Source organism: Pseudorca crassidens, chromosome 16 (genome assembly GCF_039906515.1).
Source record: "Pseudorca crassidens isolate mPseCra1 chromosome 16, mPseCra1.hap1, whole genome shotgun sequence".
Lineage (NCBI taxonomy): Eukaryota > Metazoa > Chordata > Mammalia > Artiodactyla > Delphinidae > Pseudorca > Pseudorca crassidens.
The window spans coordinates 18,270,734-18,284,737 of NC_090311.1; the positions used below are offsets into that span (position 1 = coordinate 18,270,734).

The 14,004-nt window shown below is 42.2% G+C and overlaps 1 pseudogene; it reads right to left on the bottom strand.

The window, feature by feature from the left end:
* Nucleotides 1–9,855: 9,855 nt before the first annotated feature.
* On the bottom strand, nt 9,856–12,208 carry LOC137208403 (cytoskeleton-associated protein 2-like; annotated as a pseudogene).
* Nucleotides 12,209–14,004: the final 1,796 nt, after the last annotated feature.

Sequence of the window (14,004 nt, forward strand, 5' to 3'; positions counted from 1 at the left end):
GGGAAGTCAGGATTTTAATACGGGTCTATCTATCTTAGGACCCTAGCTCAGTCTGTTGTGCCTGTCCCTAAGTAAGCATTTCCTGCTTCTGATTTGATATGGAAAAATGGTGTGTGTGTGTGTGTGTGTGTGTGTGTGTGTGTGTATCTGTCTGTATTGAGAATTCAGAGACAGAGGGCTGAGGAGGCAAATCATAAGGGGAAAGAAGATGCTTTCAGAGTGGGTACCCCTGACTGGGTGGGTGTGTCCTACCAGCAGCGCATTTTGCATCTCTGGAAAAGCCCAGGCCCATCTGTGGCTGAGAGACACATCTGTGGGAGCTCTGAGAGGTGGGCAGGCAGTTTTTCCACATTACGTATTTCCATGGCTTTGTTTTCTATGGCTTTGTTTCCCTTGTCAATTTCCCAACAGCTGAGAAACTTATTAAGACAGAATCACGTTGCATATTCATCAGACGACTTGTTAATCATCTTCTAAGGCCCTCTAGAGAGCAGGAGTCCTGGAGCTCAAATGAAGAATAATAGGCAACATGTCCTCACCCGCTCCTGAGCAATCTGTTATCAGCAATTATATAAAAGTTTTCGGGAAAGTGGGTTTAAAGCAGAAGGAGAGTTTGCTGTTTGTGGCTACGCTATGCTTTCTTTTTGATCATGTATTTGTTATCTTCCTCTGTTCCCACTATACAGGTAAAGTAGGAATACACTCCAGTTTACAGAAGGGAAAACTGAGACCCAGAGAGTGAATGATGGAGAGCTTCAGTGTAGGACACGTTAGAATTCAGTTCTCTTAACCCTTCATTCAGCATCCCTAGGGGCAGGAATTGTTCATCTGTCCTTTTCTGCTAAGAAGCTGCTCCTTAGAACATGTGATTCTCTAAGATGCATGCCCTTTGTCTCTTTAGTTCACCGGCAAACTACAAATTCCTAGAACAGTGCCTGGGCCATAGAAGAGAGTCAAAAAGTATTTGCTGAATGAATCCAAGTTCTCTAGACCTCAAGTAGGCACCTTACTTACGATAGGCAATGAACATAGTCCATTCTCAATCTGCTTTGATTCCCAGGAGTAGTGTCCTCTGTAAGGCCTCCCAAAGAGCCCCAGTGAATGCCGCTGATTCCCGCAAACCTGGTCTAATCGCACCCGCTTGTTCAAAATGCTTCTTTTGGTTTCTTGGTAGATCTCAAAATGGTGCCTCAAAATTGCGCCTCCTGTCCGCTGTGCTCTCCCCTCACCACTTATCCCAAACGATGGGCCCAGCCCCTGCCTTAATTCTTCCAAAGCACAGGTAGTGCCAGACTGAGGTATTTGGTACCAAGATTCCTCCTCTGTAGAATGACTGCAGTGGCGGTAGAAGCCTATTTCATAGGGATCATCAGGAGGTCATGAGACGATGTGTGTGAAATATCAGGCTCCCACGGAGTAAGTCTAGCAAGAGTTAGCCATTGTCATTATCACTGAGAGGTGCCGGAGCCAGACTGCTGGGTTCAAGTTCCAGCTCTGCTATTTAATAACTGCGTGATCTTGGGCAAGTTGCTTAACTTCCCTCTGCCTCAGTTTCTCAACTGTAAAATAGGGATCATGACAGAATTTGCCTCATAGGGCTTCGAGGAGGCTTAAATGAATCAATATCTTGTGAAGAAGAGAGAACATTTCCTGACACATAGTCAGTGTCATAAATGTAGCAGCAGTGATATCCGGGTAAACCCAGGACCAGATAGCAGATATTGCAGCTCCTGAAGTCCTCTGCTCTCAGGGGCCCCCATTTCTCTACTTTTCTTTTACTTACCGCATTCTAGGAATTCCTCACCGTGACCCTACCTAGCCTTTCACACATCCTAGGTCACCTACCTCTCTCTTCAGACCTGGTCAGAGGAAGAACAAAAATGTTAGAGCCAAAATGGCTTGGTCCACGGTGAGGATGGCCTGTTACGCTCTTGACTGAAATTCTCAACATCTCAGAATTATATGCATTTGTCCATATATATGCACTTACGCCCAGAGACATCCAGGCTTTGCTGAGCACCCATCCTTCTTATATGTACGCTTCCCGTTCCTTGACCTTGCGTCTGTCCTTCTGGGTACAGCCCTGATCCACCTCCCTTGAGAGTTCTCTCTTTCTGTGGGGAAGCATAATAGGCTAGTGGTTAAGAGAACAGTCTTTATAGGCAGACAGCCTCAGGTGGAAGTCTTGACTCTGATTTCTACCCCAAGCAAGTTGCTTTCCCCTCTGCTCCTCAATTCCCTCACCTGTAAAGTGGGTATAACAAAAGGTACCTCATTGATTGAGATGTCTAAATAAGTTATGTGAAAGTAGGTAGTAATATGGCAACTGTGTATAAAATTAATAGGCTGCAGTGATCCCTCTAGTTCTTTACTCTGATTCACTACACAATGAACAACAGATCAGTCATCCTCATACTTTATGGGATATTAAAATCACCGAGGTAGACGTTAAGGCTCTGAGGCTCAGGTAGTATGCCAGCCTAATTAAATTAGAATCTCTGGGGGTGGAAATCAGTATTTTTTAAGTACACCAGTTTGGGACCAGTACTCTAGATTGCTTTCCAGTCTCTCTGCAAATGGTGTGAACCATGGAGTTTGGCCCAGCAGTGTGATCCAATGCTATTATATCTAAAGGGATCTTGGCCGTGAGTGGTGTTTTGCCCACGTGTCCTGTCAGCCCAGCCAGAGTGGAAGGGCCGAGAGAGCTGACAAGGGCACAGGCCTCCTTGTTTTCGCCATCCCCAAGCCTGGAAAGATAGGTGGTTGAATTCAGCGCGTTCCTGTTCTTGACGAATTAATTGAAATAAAAAGTAGGCTTCAGCTGGTAGAAAGGAAACCTGACAGTCCATTTCAAAGAAGTTGAAAGCGAAGAACAAGGGCTCTGCAGTCAGGCTGCACTGGCCTGAAATATAACACTCACTAATTGTGTGACATTGGGTAAGTTACGTAACCTCTTTATGCTTCAAGTTCCCCATCCATGAAAGTAAGCAAATAATAAGACCTACTTCTTACTTGTTGTAAGAATCAAATACAATAACATGTGTGAAGTACTTAACGTAATACTTGGATCAGCAGTAAGTGTTGCCTGTTACTATTATTATTATCCTGAAGACTTGTTCTAACTTGCCTCAGAGTTCAGCTATAGGCCTATGTAATAAGCTGGTGTGATCATAAGATCTTTATTGGATCCTTATTTCTCAGTTTCCTTGGACGGGGTCTAAGACTGTAGAATTGCTTTATTTGAAATTCTGTGGTGCATCAGGGTATTTTTTCTTTTTTTTTGTTTGTTTGGCTGTTTTTGTGTGTGTGTGTGTGTGTGTTTTTAAGTACTCAATATCATGCCTGACACACACTAGGACTCAATAATTGTTCAAATGAAAGAATATCCCTGTAAGAGTCAGAGAAGGGAATGTGTCTATTTCAAAGGGAAATACAAATACAGACAGGACTCAAGGATGGAGAGAGGAACAGATGCCCCTGGCATGTTGTCATTTAAATCATCATAGGACGCCACATGTAATTCCTGATGCTGACTTCCCACAAGTCTGCCTTACTGTTTCAGAACAATCTTTTCTGGCTGTTTATTTTTGTAAAGTCTCCCCATCTCAGCCTTTGCTGAGTCCCCATGTCATCCTCACTAATTCATTTAGTCATCAAAGTGACAATGCCTAATTATAAGCTACAGTGAAACAAGTCTAGAAAGGGACCCTGTGGCAAGCTCCCCCCTACCTGAGAAGAGGGGCACAAGTCAGTGTGTGGCTCAGATGCTCCCTGCTTCTGGAATGCATCAGCTCAGCTACCAGGTCTATGGCCACGTCATAACGTATTTGTCTCACAGACTCTACAGGTTCTGCTTGGACTATGGGTTTGTCTATCTTTGAAAGAGAATATAAACTTTTTGGGGAGGGGATATTTATCTAATAGCTTGGGAAATCCAACTGGTATGGCCTGAAGCCTGGGTAAATTGTGGGTGACAGAAGAACTGCATTACAGGAGACAGTAGATCAGGGTGGGTTTTTTTTTTTAATTGAAGTATAGTTGACTCACAGTGTTGTAGGGTGTTTTTCAGAGACAAGGCTTTGAAGCCAGGCACGCTTGGGTTCGAATCCTGGCTCCTCTCCTCACGTAGTTCTGTGATCGGCAGCAGTGCTACACAAAGACCACCCTCAGTCCATAAACTGTCACCAGTCAGGGAAGAGACCAGGAGCTTGTGCCGAAATGTAAATCAGCTACATCACTAAAAGCACCATTAGTCTGCTGACTTTTTTTTTTTTTTTTTCCCCAAAGCAAAACTTTCTCAATGAAGGAAGCAGCAGGGCATTGATTTACATCCTAGAGTAGGTTGCTTTTTCCCTTGCTGACTGATAGCAAAGAGCTCAGAGAGCAGCATTTTGAACAGCAGCAACCTCGGGCAGTGACTTAACCATTCTGAGGCTGTTACCTCATCTGTAAAATAGGGACAATGATTCCTCCTAAGTAACAGGCCTGCTGTGAGAATGGAATGAGATTAGTGGGATGCCTGGTGCATATCAGGCACTCAATAAATGAAAGCTGTTATTAAGCAAGATAAGGTAGTCCTAATACTACCGGACGATGTTAACGCTGTTATCTGAAACAACAATGAAAACAAAAACTTACGTTCAGGAAACGAAGGGATCAATGGTTAAATAAGTTTAGAAAGCTGATTGAGCTCTGGGAGACAGAAGGAATCCATCCTAGATGTATGCTCTATTTCTGACTCTTTGGGACCAGAGCTATTTTATTTTTGGTTCTCCAGGGCCGTCAAACACTGTGTTTAATAAATTCATGGAAAGGCTGAAAACAGATATTTCCCGTCCTGTCATCAGTAGACTCAAGACTGACCCTGGTATCTTGTTTCTCCTATTTCCATCCCCTGGCCTGTCTTGAGCATGAGTTGTTGCCTCTTCTGGGTTACCTCCACCCGGCTTCAGCTCCACACCTCCCCTCTTAACTTTCTTCTCCCATACCTTTCTGCTTGAATCCCTTTTAACAGTGTGGCAGCAAGAAATCTTTACATTAGCTGCAGGCAGTCTGAACATCCAAGAGAGCTTTTGACCCTGTGACCCCAGCAAATGATTCTTTTGGGGCCAACTGACTTGGAGCAGACAAAAGTTCTTTCTGGGAACTCACAAGTCTCTGGTGGCAGAAAGAAGTACGCACATGCAGGGTAAAGTTTCCCCATGAATTCTCAAAGGGATCCGTGGAGGTAGAACCGTGTTCAAAACCAGCAACTTTCAAGCATTTTCATTCTACAGTTTCCATCATGTTTTTCCACCTCAAAATGTTAGTTTTTTTTTTCTTTTCTTTTAGTTAAATAATCACGCACTTGCTTTAGATTAGGTATATATTAATCTGGACTCTTGATTAAAGGTGACAACTCAAAGTAGCTTGAGCAAAAAGAGAATGTGTTGGTTTCTGTAGCTGGGAAGGATGGAGGAGAGGCTAACTTGAGATGTGACTGAATTTGGGGTCCTAAATTATAAGTATCCTCAGGGCTTCTCGTCTCTCAGCTGTGTTTTTCCTTCTGCTTCTCTTTGTTGATTTCATTCTCTCCTGCTGCAGATTTATTTCCTCCCAGTAGATATATATATAATAGATATATACGACAGCAGTTCTGGGGGTCACAGCCTGTAATCCAGGGGCCGGAAGGCTTCTGTGTCTAAACACCCAATTATAAAATCCCAGAGTCACCTGCCCGTTCAGGATCAGAGAATTGAGATAGAATAATCATACTGGGGCTGGGTCATGTGACACCCCTGCCCATCTTCCCCATCCCCTTTACAGCCAGGATTTGGGGGAATGGTGAACTGAAGGCCCCACCAGAAATGCTTGGAGTCAGGGAATGTCCAGGTCTTCAAAGGAAGGAAGAGACAGTTAGAAATGAAGGAGGGAAGAGATGTCAGGCTGATTTACAGAACACATGTGTGTTACAGAATTCTGCAGGGCGAGGGCAAGACTTAAGACAAAGACATAATAGAACTTCAAACAAAAATGAGGGAGCAAGTTTAGGTCTTATTAAGTCACTCAAATTACTCAATATAAGCTAAATACCTTGTCTGTCTAAGGAATTGACTGGTCTTGCTGATGAAAACCACTGTTTAAGTCACCTTGATCTAGAGAGAAACCAAATTCCCCACATTTTCAACACAAGCCTGCATTTTCTCATCACTAACTAGGCCTCGCTCATGAACCCAACTCTCGTCTCTCTCTTTCATTTCTCTTAATAAAATGCCTGCCGCATGATACATGTTTAATGTATATTGGTTATTTCTGTCATTTTGACTTAGGTTATTACAAGAACAGTCTCATTAAATATTTATAATAACTATATATATATATATATATATAAAATAATCTTATGTTATAATTGCTCCTAGTCTCACACGAGGAAACGGAAGCTCAGAGACTTTGTGATCATAAGATCATATCACAAATGATGGCAGGGCTGGTATTATCCAGGTTTGTCAGACTCCAAAGCCAGAGCTCTTAACCTCTACACAATGAATTTGATCTTCGGTAGTTGGCACATAAGAGGAGAAAATTGTCTTTCTTGACCTAACTCTAGTTTCAGGTCCAGAACAGTAATTTGTACCACCCCAGCCTTTAGGCACTGTGTCATCATAACTACAAACCATTCATTATACAAGCACCCTTTATTTAATTTTTAAGACTATTGAGTAGAAGATTCTGTCTTGATATTCCAATTCAGTAACATACAACAAAATCTCCCCACAGACATTTCTTGCTTAAATACAGACGCCACATCTGATTTCATTTGAACTGCAGAAACACGATAGGGCTAGTTTTTAGCAGTTCCATTTGGTCCTTTATCGGTATCTTTTGTTAATAGTCATCTCCTGTGTTGTGGATAATTTCAGCATTACTGAAGCTCCAGGTTATCTCATTTCTGTTGTTTCTGGTTCCCTGTGCTTGTTCATTTTCTACCACCTGCCAAGATGTTCGTCTTCATTTTGTATGTGTCAGCAGCCTGAGAGCCTTGAAAGATGTAATCAAGATTTTTAAAGAAAAACTAAATACCAAATTCTCTCTGGTTAAGGCAGTGGCAGTGATTTTTCTTCCCCTGCTTACTTGACTCTTAGGTCCTCACTGACCTGCATCTATGTTTGGAAATGGCATTGCCACTTGTAAGAGAAAGCAGATTGTCTACTGAAAAATCTTGGATCAGATGCACACACTAAATATATTACAATTTTATTTGTCAGTGAGATTTCAATAAAGTTGAAAAAAAATCTTTGGATCAGAGAGATCCATTGGAGCCAGGATTCCCCGTTCGGTCCCTTCTTTGGAACTTCATGGTTCTCTTCCCTCCTCCCTGAGTCCTTCTTGTCTTTTTCCCTGGCTCCTCTAGTCTCTGTCATTTCTCAGGTTTTTGTCTGATGTATTAGGATGTTTCAGCTGCAAGTGACAGCTTACATTATAAGGACACGTGTCTCACATGTCAAGAAATCCTCACATCGGTCAGTTCCAGGTGGGTTAATTTAGCAGCTCAGGTCACTTCCCTCTTTTGTTCTGTTCCCCTTAGCAGGTATCTTGGTTCTTAGGCTTGTCCTCTTGCTGTTGCAATTGACTTTGAGTCCCAGGTGTTACATGATACAATCTGGCTAACAGAAATAGACATGTCTGTGTCTCACTCTCCTGTCATCATTGAGGGATGCTTACCCAGAAGCCCTCAGCTCTCACTTCAATGGGAGGAGCTACATCAGGCCCATGCCCTAACCTTGCAGTTTAGACTGATAAGGATTTATGTTCTGTGGCAGGGAAGAGGCCCTGAACATCTAACCATGTGGGGTGAGAAGAACAAAACAATCTGGGTTCTATCACTAAAAGAACTGAGATACAGAAGGTAGAGTCTGTCTCACTCTCTTGGGCAGACTTCAGGTGTGGCTAACGATCTTGGCTGTAACTAGCAGGACGATGACTCCTAGTTATTTATCTTTAGCCTGGGTTTCTTCTAAGAATCAGAGTGGAAACTCCAAATATCTGCTTAGCACTTGCATTTAAATATACAGATCTTCCTTTTGGATAACCTACCAGCTTGCAGTCATATACAACTTAGATCCCACAAGCTCTTGCCTCGAAAAGATCACATGACTTTTCAATTTGCCTCTTTCATTTTTAGGACTTTATCCAGGCTGAAACCCTAAGCAGAGGTTAGTTAAATGAACATAGGTCGTGCCTGTGAACCTTATTCCATGCATGCTATGGGCACCTTTTATGGGGTCACTGTTTTTGTATTATGCCTTATATGAGCAGAACACCTCAGTGAGAGATCAGGGAAATACAGGAAGTCCTTCCTTTGCATGGTAATGTGGGACTGTAAACACGATCATGCAAAATCCACACAAAACGGTCTTGATAATCTACGTGATAATTTTCTATTGTTCTATGACCTTTAAGAATTTCCATCAAAACATTAAAAGCTCTCTTACTGTTACTTATGAAAGTATAGGGATATGGGAAAAATAGAACTAATATTCACTTAATACAGTGTTACTTAAAACATCAGAAACATCGAGAATAAAAATGTGTTGCTTCTTGTAAAAAAAAAAAAAAGTTATAAATAGTAGTTTGAACAGTGCCTGCCTTCTCCTCATCATACAACTCATAATACTGCCTGTGTCAACATCTTTTCTGTGCCTTGTCAAACTGTCTTGCTTCTTTCTAAGTTTGGAGTAGCTTCCAACATTTTATCCATTCACTTTAAAGGTTGTAAAACAGCGCTAAGAGTTCTTTTCAAGTGAAGGTTTTCTTTAATATATAGATGTTTTCATTTATTGTATACATATTAGGTACACAGTTTAAAAGGAATAAAAACCCTACTCAGTAGAACATAAGAAAATAAATAGAACAAGGACTGGCACTATTATACAAATGGAATTAATGGACGTAAATAAGAGTAAGTGTGTGATTTTCAACCACATTCATATTATGCAGTTTTAAAACTACCTAATCTTTTACAATGACTAAATCCTTAATTGAAACTGTAGAGTTGGTGAAGGATGTATGCCATTTAAGTATTAGTTCAGAGACTTACAAAACAATTTTACTGGTGGTATTTATGTGTGGGAAGCAGAGACCTACTTACTGTGTATGACTATCATGTTTTAGGAGACATGAAGTTTTTATATTACAAGGAAGAAATCAATTTTAAGTATTAGTTATTTTAGAAATACTACCTAAACTAGGGTGACATTTATGAAATATTATATATTCCTTCTCTAACTCCCTTCTGTTAGTCTATAAACGATATCAGACGAAGTGATGGAAGTTAAAATTTTTAACATTTTAGATAGTCAAGTTAGAAAAGGAACTAAAGAAAGGAACTCAGATTTAAAGTTCTGAATGCCCACTAGGCACATGTTCTTGCTTCTAACAAAGTATCTTCTCGTAGAAATGGAGTATTAACTATCCCTCTTGGGGACCTCGGCTACAATAAAAAAGAAAGAGGCCAAGAGGCCACAGATGCAGACTCACTGGCATTGCTGGAGAGTGACAGTGAAGAACCAGGGGCAGAGTCCCAGAAACACAGGAGACCACAGCGGTCTGGGCTACTAGAATTGGGTGATAAAGCAAGCTAACTCTGTCTTGACAAAATTTACCTGTCTTAGAGAAAAAGTCAGTCTATTGAGATTGACAAGGTAGGTTTAGCTTTCCGACGCACAGGAGGCAACACCTGCTATAGAGTGGACATGAGTAAGTGCTGACTGCCGTCAATACTTAGGTACTTGGCAACTCCTGACCTAAGGGACATGCAAAGCGACAACAAACCAACCAACCAACTCAGAATAATACAACCCCACTCCTTTCAGAGCTTCACTTCTCTTCTGTCTTGTCAGTCTCCGAGTACATGCGGCACAGGGCTGCGCTGGGGCAGCACACAAAAGCGTCAGTTTCACTTTCCAACTCTGTTAACTGTTCTAGTGAAGACACACAAGGATAATGGTCTTTTAACGTATCTGGCAATTTAGAAGTCTTCTCTTGAAGACATCGAAAACGTCTAACTGGTGTGAGAAACTTCAGCTGTTTAAATGCAGAATTTGTTTAGTCAAACTGCATCTTCTTTTTCACACTTTGCAAGTGTGGAGTAGTAGACACATTATATTTAATTAAGCAACCCGCCCTAATTTCTGTATTGCAGGTTTTTTGTGTTTTTTTTTTTTTTTGCGGTACGCGGGCCTCTCACTGTTGTGGCCTCTCCCGCTGCGGAGCACAGGCTCCGGACGCGCAGGCTCAGCGGCCATGGCTCACGGGCCCAGCCGCTCCGCGGCATGTGGGATCTTCCCAGACCGGGGCACAAACCCGTGTCCCCTGCATCGGCAGGCGGACTCTCAACCACTGCGCCACCAGGGAAGCCCAATGTATTGTGGGTTTTAACATCACTGGTTGGACCTTTTGTTTTGCTATCTTGCTCTTTTTTCACAACTTTGAAATACTACATTCGTAAGATGCTTATTTTCTATTTCCGGTTTTTCTGACCCCAGATTAACACTTATATCATCAATGGTGGCTTCTTGGATTTGTTCCTTGGTTGCACAAGACTCCCCAATATTTTCTCCAAATTTAACTTTTTCTTGACTCTTCATTGTCAGAATGTCAACAGTTGCATGTCGCATCTCTTCAACAGGCTGAGCTCCTGCCAGGATGGCCTTCTCATAGATTGCAGTAATATTTTCAATAGGACTCGTAAGTGGTTCAGTACAAGCAGGCATATCCAATGTTTAACAAGATTTTTGGCATCTGGAATATTTTTAATCAGGTCATTCAGTGTAACCAATACTTCTTCTTTTGGATATCCCTCATTAATCAGGTTTAGGCATTCAGAAAATGTCTTGTTTACTTTTTCAGTCAACAATCGCTGTTCGTCTTCTTCTGCCGTGGCAGTCCAGAAGGACCCAACTGGTTTTTCATCTTGTGCTTCGGGCTCAGGCTGGGTAACCACTGAGCTGGGAGGCCTTTTCATCACTCTTCCTTTGCTAGCTTTCCACTCACTCAGACGAGCCTTTCTCTCCTCCGCAGTTTCTCTGCGCTGAGTCCATCTACTGTCACTAGCTGCTTTCACCGTGGTATATCTGCACTGGTCAATGCCTTTTGACTTTTCTCTCAGTTAAGTATTAGAAGACGAAGCAGGCCTGGCTACCATTTCAGATGTCATGCTTCTTGATAGTGTCTTATTTCTTTCTATGTCCTGAGAAGAACTGGTTTTGATAATAGACAAAACTGTGTTTAACTGTAATAATTCTTTCTCTCGAGATCCTTTCCAAACTGTAACACTGGCAGACATCCTACTGATGCCTTGTTTCATGGCGTCCTGGTTATTACTGTGGTGACTTCTAATAGAAGGTCGCACAAGTTGACTGCCCTGAGATGTAGTGCTCACAAATTTAGTGGCAGTCGTCGTATGTGAGGCTCTATCACTTTTCACTGTTACACTGCTGGTGTCTACAGGCTGAGACTTTGTGGCTTTAGAGACAGTAGCTGGAAGTTTCTTCATTGTTGCAGAGCTCATCTTTGACTTGTAGAGGTTTCCTAAAGGAATTAATCTTAGACTGAACAATTTGGCCACGATAAGATCCAAGCACAGGTTTCTTGGGCATGTTAGCGCCTTGCTTTGGTTTCTCTGTAGTCATTTGTTTCTATTTACTGTTTTTACGGTGAAGTGCTTGGCTTAAGGTCATATGTTGACTTTGGGGGTCATCTTTAATTGGTAACAACGGCAGAGTTTGATTATTATCCTCAAAATTAGGTGTATCAATTGCTGTAGTTGAATTGGTTAATTCATTAGAAGGTTTTAAAGGAATACAGTTCTCTTCCATTGTTATATTATTCTTGATCCCAGTAGGTCTACCGACATTCTCTTAAGGCAAAAATGGCTGATAAAGTTTCAGAATTTTTGTCTCTTCTTGGATCTGGCCTTCAGATGTCTTCACTCTTTTGTCTCTACCACTGGATAATATCTGATTTTCCTGTTTGTATGCAAAAAAAGTTTTTCTTTTTAACAGATGCTCCTTGAGTTTTTGTCTTCTTTGCTCTCTGAACGTGGACTGGGCCGTCTGACTCGGGGGCAGCTGCAGGTCCTGGGGCACGGCTGGGGTGCTCATCACAGCTCCGGACAGGGGGACGTGTCTCCAGCTCGACCGCCGCAGACTCCCTCAAGCCAGCGCCACCACACACTCTCAAGTGAAGGTTTTGAAGGTGCCCATTTCTTTGGGATATTATACTCCCTTTCCTCATTCATGTGGCTAAGTCACCTTCACTCAGTTCCTCTGGCTGTCTATCTAGAGGCGCTGCAGTAGTGGCAGTCAGCATCCCACTGTCAGCTATTACTGCGCTATTTACGTTGGATTTGAATTTTGCTCCTGGTGTTTCCACTTGCTATTTCTTTGCTGCGCCTTCCTTTGGGTTGGCCAGCTTCCTCTTTTGAGTATCCATTTTTGTCAAAGGTCCCATGGGTTTATCACCAGGAGACAGGGAGGCAACATCACTCCAGGGTTTGCTGGCTGTGAGCGAACTGAATTACATGCGCAGTGACCAATCATTGCCAGCCTTTGAAAGATGTGAGTCGATTGGCCACTGACCATGGGCCATATCTGTTATTGACTGATGAGCTGGTGGCAGAGTTTCTACTTTATTCAGTTTCTCACAGTTCGTATGCCATGGTGACTGAAAATGGAACTGTGTTGCTGGGGGACTGGTGTTGCTGCACTGTACCACGTGGTACCTGAAATCTGTGTACTACGTTTCAGAACTGCGCAGAGTGAAGGTTGCCTGCATGGTAATTCAGGACATATCCATTCACTGGCCACTCGCTGTCAGTGTTTATTTCAGCTTTATACTTCTGAAACACCCCAGGCCAGCCCTTTACTTCCAGGTGGCTGCGACTTAGGCAAAGCACAGTGTTCCTTCCATCAAATGCCCATCCTTGAATGATATACCTGGTCTCCAGCTTGAGCAAGGATGGATTTTAGCCTTGAGTCTGTGCAGTTGGCATGGACTGAAAACAGCTGTTAATTAGGGGGATGATGTGCAGTGTAGCACTGCTGAGAAGCAAGAATGCCATTAACAAGTTGAATAAGCCAATTGACTACCCCCATGTCAATCAAAGATGGTAAAGGGAACCAATATGTAGTCTACAGGTTTTCCTCTTTCTTCTTTGTTTCTGGTCCGTTGGTAAGAGTGAAAATTCACTCTCTCTTAGTGGTTTAGCCTTCAAAATCTAATCTAATCCTATCTAATAAACCAAGTGCTAGGGGAAGGCCTGGAAGACTAGCACAGCCTTGCTGTGTGACCTTACACAGAAATCTTAACCTTCGTTTACCTGCACTATATTCCTCCCCCAGCTTTCAAATCCTCTCCTTGCCACAGGTGTGTTGCAGGCCCCTTTGATACCCTTCAAGGTGAACTCTACCTTAACCTCCAGTGGTTTGAAGTAGTGAGGAAAATTTGGGACTTGCTGACTTGGAGCTCATTAAGATAACACTCTTTTCTTTTAATAAAAATAAAGAGTATATGCATCTCCTATTTCTTCTTGTATCTACTTAATTATATGCTTCCCTTTATGTGACAAAGAGAGCTATTAGGTATGGAAAGAGCACAGATTTTGGAATCAGACATGGCTGAGTTGGAACCTAGCCTTGTACGGAGTGTACTTGAGACATTCTGTGTCATCTCACTGAGAATGAATTCGGCGTGTGGCGGCTCCCATCATTAACTGATGGTCATAAGCTGACGTATGGGTCAAATAAGCTGATGTATGTAAAACATTTCACATAGTAACTAGGACATTAAATGTGCTCAAAAATGCTATTTCATAAACTCTCTATTCTCCTTGCTACTTTAGCTTCTGGTAAATTCACAGACAAACCTCAGTTGTTCAGTCATAATGATTAACCAATCCTAAATATTTGGTATAGCTAGATTTCTTCTTTATATGACTATCTTTTCTTTCTTTCTTTTTTTTTTTGG